At 46.1% G+C, this 15730-nt stretch overlaps 1 protein-coding gene across 2 annotated transcripts in view; it reads left to right on the top strand.

Moving 5' to 3' along the window:
- Positions 1-15730, top strand: part of ELOVL7 (ELOVL fatty acid elongase 7) — a 110176-nt gene that overhangs the window by 35167 nt on the left and 59279 nt on the right. The window contains exons 1-2 of one of the 2 annotated variants that reach the window (XM_050947119.1): positions 11132-11201; positions 15440-15548. The gene's annotated coding sequence lies outside the window, so the exon portion shown is untranslated. Of the gene's footprint in view, positions 1-11131; positions 11202-15439; positions 15549-15730 lie in introns of those variants that run through there. The other variant, XM_050947118.1, reaches the window with a different exon arrangement.

The following is a 15730-nucleotide window of genomic DNA, read 5'->3' as shown; positions in this document are numbered from 1 at the left end:
AGACAGAAAATTGATGTGGCCAGGAACATTTACCTGCTTCTTTCTATGGCCCAGTCAGCTGCATTGTATTAAGTGTATGTATCACTGTGGGCAGAGGGTTGTCTGACACTCCAGGAGGGAGGGTTATGGCAGCTCCTCCAGGAACCAATTACAGTGGCCATTGGGCCTTTCTGAATGACATCCACTTAGCAGAGGTCTGCATGCGGGAATCACAACAAATGCAGGATGAGGGCTCCACTGGACCCACACCAGTGCTGTAATAAGGCAGAGGAGCAGTGACCGGGCTATAAGAACTAAGGGCAATAATAGAATTGCTAGGAAAGCTTTCAGGGTAGCTGCATTCTATGAGGAGCTGGACTGCATGTTTGTGGGAGAACCCAGTACTCATGTTCGGCATTTTGTGGACCCCTTGATTGATCCTCAAATCCAGGATCTCATCAGCCTAATGAACCCTGAAACAGATGCAGTCATGGACACCAGGACCCACCTGCCCCCTCTCCAATCACAGCCTGTGGCTCAATCTGAAGCAGCAGTGAGGATCCAAACTGGAGAGGGGACTGCTTCCAGTAATTATTGTATTGCATATCGTGTTACAACTGAACAGGGGCATCTTAAACAGCTTTGTTCAGAGTATCAGCTGGAGATCACTGTGTTGCTTTACCCTCTCTTCTCTTCCTATGTTTCCAAACCGCCCCCTGACCCAGTCTTCCCAACACCTGTTGCTCATAATAGTAGATGTCCTGCAGAATGTAAAAATTCTCTATTCCTTTTCTTCTGTAAACACTTAAACACAACCACTGCTTCAGCTTTGGGTCCTTTTGCACATCCCCTTAATGGGGTGGCTTGTTGCTCTCTCACTTGCCTGGTCCATCCCCACCCCCAAACTCATCCCAGCCAAGATGAAGGCACTGTGTGGGTTAAGGAGCAGATGGTTGGAAGGAAAGGTACTTTTATTGTAACAGTAGATATGGAAAAGAAAAAGCATTGGAATCATGTATGTGACTCACAGTTTCATTCATTCCTATCAGCAGTGAGAAAATGTGAGGTATTATGAGGTAATTCATCTAACTCATGCTACAAAGGCACTTCAAAAAATGAGATTCTTAAGGCACTCATCCCCCTTCGGGTTACTGCAGAATTCTATTTACTTTGCAGTGCATTTTATGTTGAGCCATAAGTGTTTGACTTAAGTTTTTACTTTTATGGCAGGGCACTAATTTGGCCTGAAGATTGCACAGTAATCCCCATATAGATGGTGTTTCCCTTCCACTACTATAGCAGCTCTGGGGACACCATTAAAGAACTACCAGGTTCAAAAAAGAACTAGATAAGTTCATGGAGGATAGGTCTATCAATGGCTATTAGCCAGGATGGGCAGGGATGGTGTCTCTAGCCTGTTTGCCAGAAGCTGGGAATGGGTGATGGAATGGATCACTGGATGATTACCTGTTCTGATCATTCCCTCTGGGGCACCTGGCATTGGCCACTGTCAGAAGACAGGATCCTAGGCTATATGGATCTTTGGTCTGACTCAGTATGGCCACTTTTATGTTCAAACAACAGCATGGGATATCTTCCCAGCTTGCATATTTGAACAGAATCCTTCTCTGCCTTTTGGGGACCCATCTCAGGGTAACCCCCTCCAAAGTAAGAACAGTCTGAAAAAATATATGTACAAATTTGGTTCGCTTAGTAAACTGGCCACAAGCAAACAATATGCATTTTAATATGGCTAAATGTATATGCCTAGGAATAAAGAACATGGGCCATGTTTACAGGATGGGAGACTCTCCCCTGAGAAGCAGTGACTGAAAAATTTTGGGAGTTGTGGTGGATAATCAGTTGAACATAAGCTCCCAGCATGACCTTGTGACCAAAAGTTATGCAATCTTGAGACGCATAAACAGGAATGTTGAGTAGGAGGAGAAAGGTTATCTTGTCTCTATTTGGCACTGGTGTGACTGCTGATGGAATACTGGATCCACTTGTTGTGCCCATAATTTAAGGAGGATGTTGATACACTAGAGCAGGCTCAGAGAAGAGCCACAAGAATTATTAAAGGATTAGAAAACATGCCTTATACAGACTCAAGGAGCTCAATCTATTTATTTTAACAAAGAGAGGGTTAAGGGGTGACTTGATTAGAGAACTCAGCAAAGGATGCTGGCCTAGGCAGCAACAAAAGAATCTGTTAGACTCTCGAGGGAGTCAATCCCCCCTCCCCACTCCTTTGGTCAGTTTGGAACTGCAAAGCCAAAAGGGAAGAAAGGACATGACAAAAGGGAGAGACATTTTCCATGCTCACTCTCTCACTTCCACTTACATCTCCAGACACCACACCAAGCTACTGAAGCACTGATCAAAGGGGAGAGCCTGGCTGAAGAGCAACCTGACAGCCTGTGGTGAGAAGCATCTAAGTTTGTAAGGACACAGAAAGTGTTAAGATCAGCTTAGAATGCGTTATGCTTTTATTTCATTTGACCAAATCTGACTTATGTTTTGACTTACAATCACTTAAAATCTATCTTTATAGTTAATACATTTATTTGTTTATTCTACCTGAAGCAGTGTGTTGGTTTGAAGCTTATCAGATTCTCCCCTTGGGATAACAAACCTGGTACATATCAATGTCTTTGTTAAATTGACAACTCATATAAGCCTGCAGCGTCCAGCAGGCATAAATGGACACTGCAAGATGGAGGTTCCTTGTGTTGTGTCTGGGACCGGAGATATTGGTTAGTGTCATTTGGTTGCAAGTAGCTGAGAGCAGCTTACATGCCAGAGGCTGTGCATGAACAGCCCAGGAGTAGGGGTTCCCACAGCAGAGCAGGGTAAGGCTGGCTCCCAGAGTCAAGGATTGGAGTGGCCTAGCAGATCACTGGTCTAGATAACATCAGAGGGGAACGTCACACCTTCCCCACCACACCTAGAACTCTTCCTGAGGTGTCCTTTAAAGGCCATAGAGTGTCTTCATTCCCCAGAACACTAACATCTTTCCCACCAAGAGCTGTAGAAGAGAATCAGGCACTCCTGGTCCTCCTTCCAGTCTCTGACTGAACTAATAAAGGACTTCTTCAAGCCATGAAGGTTCTGTGGCCTCTCCATTACCAACAAGGCCTTTCCCTTCTGGACCATCTTTCAGACCTAGCAGTCTGTGTTGATATCTGGACTCTACTTACCAAACTTTCTATATTGGCTTCTCTCTCTGTTATTGTTTCCAACTTAGAGCTATCTTTTAACCCATAGGCCCCATCTGTACCAGACCATTTCCTGTCATGCATCTCACTATATCATTTCTTTCTTTCTCCATCCTCTTACCTTCCCTCCACATCTCATGGGGCCTCTGTATTCCTCATTAACATCTCTTCTTCCCCACTGCTTCTTTCCTCTGATGATCGCAGCCTCTTCCAACCTTTTCCAACTCAGTTGCGCCATCTCATAATCTATCCACCCAGGCTCTCCTTAACCTCCTCCGCAGCCCTCCAAATATCTGGAGCATTTAGAAAGCATGCAAACCAAGACTAACAACGTGTTGGTAGTTTGTAAACCCTTTGTTACCCTCTGCTACCCCATATTTTCTATTCATTTTCCTTGTATTAGGAATTATCCTTTTTATCACAGTCATCCCCTGCATCTATGATGCCTCAGTAATAGGATAATATAGATTGAAAACATTTTGGGGCAGGAGCCAAGTCTAATATACCTAACACATGTTGGATATGGCATTAAAAATTTGGGAAATTCAGCAACTTTGTCTCCTTCCAGATTTATCTGCCCTCAATGAGGCTCAGTAGTCATGGGTTCTTTAGGATAAAGAAGTCATGATAAAATTATGTAATTCTCCATGTTCCGTTACTATACTAGTGAGGGCTGTATCAGTACTTGAAGAGAGAGACTCATAGACTTTCAGGCCAGAAGGAACCATCATGATCATCTAGTCTGATTTACTGTACATCACAGGCCATAGAACCTCACTCATCTACTCCTGTAATAGACTCATAGCCTCTGGCTGAGTTACTGAAGTCCTCAAACAATGCTTTAAAGGCTTCAAGTTACAGAGTATCCACCATTTACTCTAGATACTTGAACACCGCAACAGTGCAGATCATCCTGATGTTGCAGAAAGCCAGCATGTTCATGTAGTTAATTGATTTTCTATTTTTATAGGCCACACTATACTCTTGCGTACCCTCAGGGGAAGGTGAGGAAAGTCTAAGTGGAACAGAACTGATGGAAACTGCAATTGCACAGCAATCCTCTCTGGTTTACTGCTGTCTTTGCCTGTTCATATGTAAAGTGATGTGGCTGCAGGTCCTGCTGAACAGTGCCTGAAACTAGTCAAGGTGTTTGGATGCAGAGAATTGACTGATACTGCTGGCATCTCTAGTGGTCCATTAGAATGAGTTCATACGAATATCATAGACCCTGACATGTTGTGGCTTGGCTGGCTCATCCACTAGTCTTATTCAACTCATTGCATATTTGCTAAACCACTTTTTGGGTCAGTATCTCTGAAGCACCACTAACTTTTTTTCATGTCCAGGAAAGGTCTAGTTTTCAAAAGTGTCAAAGTGATTTAGGAGCCTACATTCCATTTCCAAAAAGTGACTTAGGTGACTAGAAACCTAAATTTCTTTGAACGTTAATGGAAATCAGGCCTGGTCTAAACTCAGAAATCAAGTTGGCATAACTACATTGCTCAAGGGTGTGAAAAATCCACACCCCTGAGTGGCATAATTAGGCTGATCTAAATCACTGCATGGACAGTGTTAATTGAACAAAAGAAATCTTCTGTTGACCTAGCTACTGCCTCTCAGGGAGGTGGAGTGCCTATGCTGATTGGAAATCCCTCCCATCGGCATAGGTAGTATCTATAGAGAAGTGGTGCAGCTGCAAGTGCAGACAAGCCCCTAGGTTCTTAAGGGCCAGATTTACAATGGTTTTTAGGTGCCTAAAGATGCCGACAAGTATCTACTGGGATTTAAAAAACTTCCTAAGCAGGTTAAATGACTAACTTTCATTGAGGTAGGTACCTAATCACTAACTTTCATTGAGGTAGGTACCTAATCTGCTTACGCCCTTCTGTAAATCCCATTAGTGAATAACAAATTTTGTACTTTTCTTGGTTCCTGCCCATGACTTAAACCAAGGGCTGGCAAACTTTTTGGCCTGAGGGCCACATCGGGTTTCCAAAATTATATGGAGGGCTGGTTAGGGGAGGCTGTGCCTCTCCAAACAGCCAGGCGTGGCCCGGCTCCTGCCCCATCCAACCTCCCCTGTTCCCTGCCCTGATGGCCCCCCTGGGACTCCTACCCTGCTACATCCCCCCTGCTACATCCACTCACCTCCTGCTCTCTGTCCCCTGATCTCCCCAGACCTCCCACCCCTGACTGCCCCTCGTCACCCCATCCAACCTCTCCTCTCATTCCTGACTGCCCCTCCAGGACCCCTGCCCCCATTCAAGCCCCCTGTTCCCTACAGTCTGACTGCCCTGACCCCTATCCACACCTCCGCCCCAACCAGCACCCTGAACTCCCCTGCCCTCTATTCAATCCCCCTTCTCCCTGTCCCCTTACTGCGCTGCCTGGAGCACCGGCGGCTGGTGGTGCTACAGCTGGGCCACCCAGAGCACCAGGACAGGCAGCTGTGCCACCTGGCTGAAGCCAGCCATGCCACTGTGCAGCACAGAGCACCAGGTCAGGCCGCGGTTCTACAGCTCTGCTGCATGGCAAGAGCTCGCAGCCCCACCACCCAGCGCATTGCGCCAATGGTGCAGTGAGCTGAGGCTGTGGGTAATGGGGAACAGCAGGGAAGGGACCAGGGGCTTTCTCCCTAAGCTCCTAAATTCCAAAGTTACTTTTGAAAATGGGACTTAGGCACTTTTAAAAAAATTACCTGGAGTTCTTATGGTCTGAGCATCTTCTACTTTGTTTCTTCTCTGTTTCTACTTAACAGTCAGCCTCAGCACTGCTTCTTTCTGAACCTCCTTCCCTCTCCCATTCTATGTGTGATGTTTTGGTGACCACCCAGACCAGTAAGTGGTTCCGTCACCTGTTGCCCTGTAACCTTGCAGGCCTTAATTCTGTGCATGGCTCAGTAGCTTGGTTCTGTAGTGTATGGTTCAGGACCCTGACTGCAAGAATAAGGTCTCAGCCTGGCTCTTATCAGCCTAGTTACACCTTAAAAGGTGACACCAAGAGGCCTTTCAGTCCTGTCCTCCATGAGTTCATACTATGGGAAACTTGGATCATTCCCCTCTGGTTTGTCACCCTACAAATGTGAAACCAGCCCCCCCTCATACCAGCTTACTTTGGTGCATACACTCCATGCAGTTTGCACACCAGAGAACTGCTTGGGAAGAAAATAAACAAAGTTTATTTAATAGAAAACAACCACAGATTCAAAGATGAGACAGTAAAGGAAGCAAACCTACTCCAGTTACACAGAAAATAAACAAAGACATAACCTCAGTCTTTACACTTTCAAACTAGATAAAATCTCTTATCTTAAAACAGTTTCCCAGTGTACCACCTGGCTAAGGGGGGGATCTAGCTTTCACAGACAGCCTCCACCTGGACAGTGGCCCTCAAGTTCAGGATAAAAAAACCTCTGTTCTAAGTCTCTTTTTAAATGGTGTTTTTTGTTTCTTTTCTTCTCTTCCTCGTCCCCCACCCGCCCCCAACACACACACCATATTGACTAATGGTTATTCAGATTGGTGAAATTCCCTCTTGACTTGATGCGTGGGCGGGGGGGGGGGGGGGGGAGAGATATTTTTTTTTCAAATATAGGTTATCTCAATGTCTTTCCATTAACTCTAATGGTCAACCATTGTCCTTTCCCTACAATGGATAATTACTTGAAGCCAAGGTTGTGTAAACAACTGGATTGGAACGTAGCCCTCCCTGTTTGATTGCTTCACCACCCTGATGTGGGGTGTAGTTGACTTAGCCCCACAGATTGAGCACAGTTTTATATATATTCAAATTCATAACCATAGTCTGTATATCTCATAATGAGCATCAAGTTCAGAACATTACAAGCTTTCATAAAAGATCTTACATGATATATTTTATTTATACAATAACACTGTATGCAATCAGTTGATTTTACCTGCCTATTTTTTGGGTAAACCTTCTGTTCTCCCCTTGTGGTGCCTTGACCCTGCTTGTTACACAGCCCCTTGTGAGTTTGATGTTGGAGTTTTGGCCACGACATAAGGTTCACCTCTGCTCCCTATTTTTGGATAAGGTGTTGGCTATCTTGTTCTGCAACCCCTTCCACTTGTTTAATCTCCACATCCTACTCCTACAAAGCTGTGTTGCGGCATAGCAAGGTGGAGTTGGTTCCTTTTGTTCTATGGAGCCATACTAATAGTGAGTGGTCTGTTAACAGCTGGAACCACCTATTAGTTTTTTGCTGAGAAATGCCATATGGTGTTTCTTGTTATCTTATTCCATCCTCCTCAGATTTAATTACATCTTAAATGACCACCCTAAACCCATAGGTTAGGGTACATCTTTCCCCCTCCTTGATATCTATACTTCTCTCAGGGCTTGTTTCCCATTCTTTTCTGGGTAGCATGAATTTGCCCGAGCTTTTATCACCCAGAGTCTTCCTCATTCCAGAGCAGCTCAAGCACTGTCACAAAACAGCCATGCCTGGTTTCCCTGTTCCCAGTGGTGTTCTGGTCACAGCACCTTTTAGTTGTACCGGTGTCTTACCCGGCAGTCTTCCCTGCTGCCAACAGAGTTGTGGCCCACAGCATTTCCTATCTGCACCAGTGACTCCCTGCTCCCAGAAGATTCTGGGTCACAGCACCTTCAGCTGTGCCGCAAACATACTCAACACCTGCCAAGGTAGAAAGTGAGTTCACTCTCTTGACAACTGAGTCTGGCCATGGCAGGCTTGTGTCTCAGTCCTCAGGGTTTAATCCTGTTATATTATTACAGGAAATAACATGTCAAGAAAAATAACTTCCCACATTACCACCATCAGAATCTCAGAACAGGCTTAGAGTCCACAATGACTCAGGCTACAGACTGAGCGAGGGGTCCACCGCATCCACATCTGTTTGTCTGCTTGCTCTTGATCAGGCATATCCTTATGTCCTTCCTTCCTGGGTCCATGGGCCTGCCTGGACCCTCTTCTGCTCAAGATGCCTGTGTTTGTACTGCTCGGCAAGCTTTTTGTTGCACCAGCTCTGCCCCCTCACTGTGACGTCAGACCTCCAGCTCCATCCATCCATCCCTCCTCCTCGAGCCGTCTTTTCCTCTCCAGATCACCACCTACCTTGTGACGTTGGGGAGCTTTGTGCTGTGCAGCTATGGTGCAGATCCCTGATGCTATAGCTTGTCCCCAAGCATAAGGTCTCACTGTAGTTCTCATCAGCTTAGTTACTCCTTGTATAGTGACACCAACAGCCCTTCCAGTCCTGAGTCTCCCCAAATACATCCTTCCTGACTTCCTAACTACCAGACACATGGACCGTTCTGCTCTGCTCTGCTTCATTACCCCTAAAGGCCTGGGACCAGTCCCTCAGATACCAGCTTACATTGGCATATTCACTCCATACAGTTTGCAGCGAACTGCTTGGGATGAAAATAAACAAAAAGTTTATTTAACAGGAAAAGCACAGATTCAAAGATGAAATAGTAAAGGAGGTAAAGATACTCAAATTACACAGAAAACAAACATAGATGCAACTTCAGGCTTTATACTTTCAAATTAGACAATGGATAATTATTTGAAGCACGTTTCTTCTGAACAACTGGCTTGGGAAGTGCCCCTGCCTGCTTGACCATTCTATTGTGAGGTGTAGTTGAAGTTGACCCACGGATTATGAGCCCAGTTTTCTAATATATATAAATTCATAACCATAGTCTGTATGGATATTTCATAGTGAGCATCAAAGTCAGAATATTAAAGCTTTCATAAAAGACATTGCTTGATATATTTATAGTACAATCAGTTGATTTAACTGCGTATTTGTTGGGTTTAAACCTTCTGTTCTCTCCTTGGGGTGGCTGGAGGCTGATTATCAAACCCTATCCATGATTACAACCTTTTCTCTGGTCTAACAATGCACCAAACCTTCCTGCCCCATCTTCCCACTCCTTGCAACTCTACCCTCACATCTTCTTGCTCTTGCAGGTCTATATGTTCCCTGCTCTTTTCTAAGCTGTAGTGGATGACTTAGCATTCTATGGAAGGCTAAGTGGGAACTATCTCCCCCTGGGCCTACTATCTTTTACACTGCACCTCCATGCCTGACCTACTTGCATCTGAAAAGACTTAGGTTCCCTTTGCCCAATTATTAATACATATATGTTGTCCTTGTCAGTGCTTATTCTTTCTGGCTATGCTAACAACCCCTTTGGACACAGCTATCCACCCCGCAAGAACATGCTCAAAGAAAAGATCCACTTCTCTATGTCCCAGAAAAAGTGTCCATCTCTTGTTCATTCTCCATAAAGTAGTAGTCTAGAGATTAAGGCTAGTAGGAACTGCCAGATCATCTAATCTGACCGCTGTATATCACAAGGCACCAACACCACCTGCACACTAAGCCGCACAACCCCAATTAATTGTATTTAAAATTTGCATATTCACTGAGCCAAGCAATAGCATTCTCAGTGTCCAGGTAGAGCTCTCTGAGTTCACCGCTGAATTTGGATAGTGAACACTCCTCAACAATGTGTATCATTGTTTGATCTGTGCTGCAGCTTGGATTGTCTCAAAGACCCCAACAGTGCGGGGCCCGAATTGGTTAAGAAGGGCCCACTGATGATGTGGTAGGTTGAAGCTGGGCAGGTGAGCAGTAGGGTCTGTGACAAGGAACTGATTGGTGGTTGATGTTAAGCGCCAGTCTTCCTGCCACAATGACTGCACTGTCATGTCCTGGTGGCAGCCTCAACCACAGTGGGTGTCATGATGAAAGACGTGCAGCTGAACAAGGGCAAGCTTGGTTTGACACGCTGCTTTTCCCGCAGCTTGCCAGCTGCAGTTTCCCTACTGATGTAAGGGGGAGCAATGTGGCTCAGAACTGGAAACCATGGAAGATGAGTTGGTCGGAGAGTTCTTGTGATGACTTGCAGTATTGAGTTTCACGTCAACAAATCTGGTGTGTGCTGAGTGAGTCTATGCTTGCATATGATACTCTGGGTGGCAATGGCTCAACTTTCTCGTCACACCTCCTGTCAATACCTAGCATAGTCCGGGAAAGCTAGTGATCCTCCTAGCAAACTGAATTCTGGTAGCTCATGCTTGGAGAATCCCAGTAGCACTGCTTCTGGTAACCCTAATGTGCAATCCCACGGTTCTCATACCTGACTACTCTGAGGGTTTATTGATAGCTAACCCAAACTAGAACACAATATTACAGCTTGACTATTATGTGCCACAGGAAGAGACTAGACTAGACTAGTGCACCAGTGCCTGAGAGACCCATAATGGCAGGAAATAATTAGGTGAGATACACCCACCTAATCCTGGCAAGTGACCTGCATGCTGCAGAGGAGTTGTAAAAAACCCTGTGGTCACTGCCAATCTGAGCTGGGAGAAAATTCCTTCTGACCCAACATCTGGCCAGCAGTTAGACCCTGAGCCTGTGAGGGTTAAACCAAACACCTGAAAGGCGGAAGGTGGGGGTGTACTCCATGCCACAGCAGGGCCTGGCTCTCTGGGTTCAATGTCCCATCTCCAACCAGGGCCATCCCTGAGGCTTCAGAGGAAGACGATTTCGGAGAGCTCTTGGGAGGCGACCGGGTCATGTCCAGCCATTTACAAGTTTCCCCCTAGGGCTTCTATAAAAGGGGGTGGGGTGGGGAGCTGAAGCCGTGGCTGTGCAAAGGAGAGGAAAAGATGGGTGAGCTCCTGGGAGCAGGGCGCAGCCAGAGGGCGCCAGAGTGGCTGCCTAGGGGCTTTGGGAATCTGCGCTCGCCCCTTCAGCAGGGCCCCCTAGCCCGGGAGCAGCTGCTCCCACCTGCCGCAGCCCGTGCGGCTCAGCCGGAGGGGCGGGCACTGGGCTGACCCAGCAGGGTGCAGCCCGGCCCAGCCTGTCCCATGGGCGGGGCCAGGGGGAAGGTGACTCAGGGCTCTCCCTCCCCTTCCAGTGGGGAGCGTGTATGTGGCCGGCTCCGCTGTCACTAGCGCTTGCTGGCTGCCGGGCAGGTGCGGTCCGCGCTCGTGTCTCGCCGCCGGTGAGTGGCCGCGGGGGCTCCGGGCAACTTCCTGGAAACTTTCGGGCCGGGGGAGTGAGGCTGGGTCGGCAAGGGCGAGGGAAGGTAGCTGGGCTGGGGGCCAGGCAGGGTGCGGAGGAGGGAAGCTGGGGAAGGGGGGGATCTTAGTTAGGGGCTGCGGTGGGGAAGGGAGTTAGGGGCTGCGGTGGGTGGCAGGTCTAACAGAAGGTGGGTTTGGGGAAAAACGCTGTTTCCTATCCCCCTTCAGGCTTTGGGCGAGGTGAGACCCACGTCCGGCTCCGGGAAGAGGGGCGGGTGCGCTGCAGCCACTCACCTGACTCGGCTTGTTGCCCGGGCCCCGCTCTAACAAATGGTTGCTGACTGATGGGCTTAAAGCCTCAGCGGCTGCAGGCTGAATGTAAGGGACAAAAAGGTGTTTCTAGGCTGACCCACAAAGCCGCGGCAGCATGGCTGCCTGCAGCTAAAATCGCCTTCCCGGGGAATGCGCGCATGTTTCCCTGTCCGGGAGGGCAGGAGAGGAGAGACAAGTGCAGGGGGTGTGTTTGTTCACGGTTCAGTTTCAGGTCGTAAACCCTCCTCCCCGCTGAGTAATGTGTGACTTTCACTGCAACTGAGCAGAGCTCTTTCCTGAGTGAATCCGTCCCACTCCTAACCGGTACTGGTCTGAATTCTTCATATCTCTTTCCATTCCCCCTGCTCCTACGGCACTTGTGCTCACGAAGGTGGTATAAACTGTGGGTTGGGCTAGCTTGACAATATTCCTAACTCATTCTCTTTCCTCCAAACTGCTGCACGCATTGAGATAATAAGACCAACTTGCAGAACAAGTCATGCCGAGGATAGGAGAGGGGAATGGAACACGTTCGTATTGTGCAAGAGACTGCATCAGTGGCTTTATCTGTTGGGAAATGTGTGGTTGGCTTCTACAAACTCCACACCCCACCCAAAGAGAGAGAGACTCAAGGGAGGGACTGTAGATTCAAGACTCCTCAATAGGCTAAAATGGGAAGGGAAGAAGAGGATGGTGGGATGGTTAAGGTACTGAGAGTCTGTACACTTGGATTTGCTGTAGACTTTGTCTGATGCTGTTGGACAAATCACTTAGCTTTTCTGCCTCCTTTCCCCTGCACTAACATAGAACTAACTAGCTCAGGGCTTGAAAAATATACTTGACGCTTAATAGACTGAAGACTCTACCTATTAGCGAGACCAGACTTCTCTATATGGGGGAATTAAAATGAATTAACTAAAGGTATCAAGTATCAGAGGGGTAGCCGTGTTAATCTGGATCTGTAAAAGCAGCAAAGAATCCTGTGGCACCTTATAGACTAACAGACGTTTTGGAGCATGAGCTTTCGTGGGTGAATACCCACTTCGTCAGATGCAAGGTAACTAAGGCTACGTCTACACTACAGGATAAATTCGAATTAGCTTAAACCGATTTTATAAAACAGATATTATAAAGTCGATTGTGCGCGTCCACACTAGGCACATTAATTCAGTGGTGTGCGTCCATGATCCGAGGCTAGCGTCGATTTCTGGAGTGGTGCACTGTGGGTAGCTACTGTAAAATAATGAGGCCATTAACATCGATTTGCGTCCATACTAATTCTAATCCGATATAGTAATATCGATTTTAGCGTTACTCCTCTCGTTTTGTAGGAGTATAGAAATCGATTTAAAGAGCCCTTTAAATTGATATAAAGAGCAGTGTAGTATGGACGGGTGCAGCGTGAAATCGATTTAACACTGTTAACATCGGTTTAACAGTGTAGTGTAAACCAGGCCTAAAGGTATGAAGTTAATTGGCATATATTAAAGAAGTGAAACAGCCTTAATCCAAGGAAGATTAAGGCTATGTCTACACTTAAAATGTTACAACAGTATGTTTGCACCGCTTCAGCATAGACACTACCTACACCAACAGGAGGGGAGTACTTGAGAGGCAGTAGCTAGGTTAATGAGAAGAAGTCTTCTGTTGACATAGCAGTGTCAGTACTAGGTGTTAGGTTGGCTTAACTAGGCTGCTCGGAGCTATGGATTTTTCGTATCCCTGAGCTACGTAGTTAAACTGACTTATTTTTCTGGTGTATGCCAGACCTAAGCTACAGCAAACTAGTGCCATTTCACTTCTGAATTAGTGCGCACGTGAGAGTTTAATACATTTTAACTTTTGACAGCTAACTTTGCACCTTTAGTTTATTTGTATTAACTTTCCTGAGTGTCCCTGTATAGACAAATCCAGGGTCTAAAACTGAAACCTGTGTCTGCTATGTTCCTCCAAGGCTGCATCCATTGCAACAGAAAGGAATAAAACAATTGTATGTTATTTCATTGTGCCATTGTCAATCAAACATATTGAATGCTTACGTTTTATTGGTACAGTAGGGCAGGTTGAATAGCAGGAAATACATGGAATGTGTTTCAAAAATTCCTTTGGTATTAATCTACTAATTATAGCTGGTTAAATGCTAGTCAGCAAGTCAGGTAGCTGCATACCACAAAGTATTAATTAAGGTAGTCAACAAGTATCAGTAAAAGTAACTAAATAGATTTTTTTCTAAGCACTATGTGACCAGCTCTACTTAGTACATTTCCCTGATTTTTTTTTTTCTTATCACCTTTTCCTTTTTGGCTTCACTCTACTCTTTTTGCTACAGTAATCTATTGTATATGCTTTTGTGAGTTGTCTTCAGTGTCTTTCCTCCTTTTTTTCCCTTGCTCCATTACTATATTTTTTTCATCTCTTATCTTTCTTTTCTTCTTTCAAACCCTCTTTCTGTGCACCACTTCCTTTCTCTAACTTATCTAATCACTCCTGCTCATCTCCATTTGTGCACTCACACATAGGATTTTGAAATTTACCTAAAAGCCAGAGAACGAACTGTATCAGCCTAGGGTGACCAGACGTCCCAATATTTAGGTGTTTGTCCCACGTCCTGACCGATCTTTGGTCGGGACGCAATTCATCCCGATATTTCACTCCGCTGGCAGAACTGGGTTTTTTTTTGTTTTTTTTGCTCTGCCGGCGGACCTCCTCCCTGCCCCCATGTGTCCCGATATTTTCTTCCTCTCATCTGGTCACCATAATCAGCCATAGATTGATACAGAGTGTGGGGGTGGGGAGGGGAAACAGCAGGAATGAAGTCCGTGCGATTAGGGTGACCAGACAGCAAATGTGAAAAATCGGGACAATGTGGGGGGTAATAGGAGCGTATATAAGAAAAAGACCCCAAAATCAGGACTGTCCCTATAGAATCGGGACATCTGGTCACCCTAGAGCCTATGCGCTTTCTATGTGTAGGAAGCAGCAAAGTGCTGGGATCCTTACCCTGAACTTTGCTTAGGTACTCTCAGGGGCGGCTCCAGGCCCTAGCATGCCAAGCACATGCTTGGGGCGGCATGCCGCAGGGGGCACTCTGCAGGTCGCCGGGAGGGCAGCAGGCAGGCAGCCTTCGACGGCGTGCCTGCGTAGGGTCCGCTGGTCCCGCGGCTTCGGTGGACCTCCCACAGGCGTGCCTGCGGAGGGTCCACCTGTGGGAGGTCCACCGAAGCCATGGGACCGGTGACCGGCAGAGTGCCCCCTGCGACATGCCGCCATGCTTGGGGCGGCGAAATGTCTAGAGCCACCCCTGTACTCTAACTTTCATAGATGCCTGATAAATTTACAGCCTCTCTATTCAACTCTACAAAAACTGGGAGAAGGACCAAGGTATCTCATAGGGTTTCCCCCATCCCAGAACCCATGAAATGATTTGGAGGTGGGGTTTTTCACTGTCTTACACCTCCTCCTGGCTACTGCAATGAGAAGGGAGGTTCTGCTACTCTACCTTTCCCACTCAGCTTTAACAGCTTCTCTAGTCTGCTATTGCTGGAAGTCCTCTCTCTCTCTCTCTTTGTTTTAAAGCTGCAGCAGAGTAGAATTGATATTAAAATTTGTCAGTTTCACTACGGTGAGGATCTGAAAAATAGTGAAAAGTGACAACACTCAAGTTTTCACCCACAAAAGCTTATGCTCCAATACGTCCCTTAGTCTATAAGGTGCCACAGGACTCTGTCACTTTTTACAGATCCAAACTAACATGGCTACCCCTCTGATACTGTGGTTATGAAACAGATCTAAAATATGTCAGACTCATTATTATTTTACATTTAACGTTAATAGTTTCTGTCAAGATTTTTTTTAAATAAAATCATTTTGTATCACTTAAACTAAGTTATTCTGCATTGCCTTACAGCCCTGGAAATCAGAACGTGACATCATTGTACTTGTGCATGAGGAGGGGAAAGTGAAACTGACCAGCCAACTTACTTTTATTGTCCAAACTTGAATTTGATTAAGAAAAGGTAAATGCAACATTAATGGTGAAAATTAAACTTGAATTTTTTAGTATTATTGGATTATTGAAATAAATAAGATAATTTATTTTGTAAAATTCATGTTTCTTTTGAGCAAGAAAATAGAAGCCAAGAAAGGTAACACAAGACAACTTTATTTTGCATATCCTCTGTCATGCATGCTGTACTCA

Source organism: Gopherus flavomarginatus, chromosome 3 (genome assembly GCF_025201925.1).
Source record: "Gopherus flavomarginatus isolate rGopFla2 chromosome 3, rGopFla2.mat.asm, whole genome shotgun sequence".
NCBI classification, from domain to species: domain Eukaryota; kingdom Metazoa; phylum Chordata; order Testudines; family Testudinidae; genus Gopherus; species Gopherus flavomarginatus.
The sequence above is the reverse complement of the archived record's forward strand: the minus strand, read 5'-3'. Positions and strand labels throughout refer to the sequence as shown.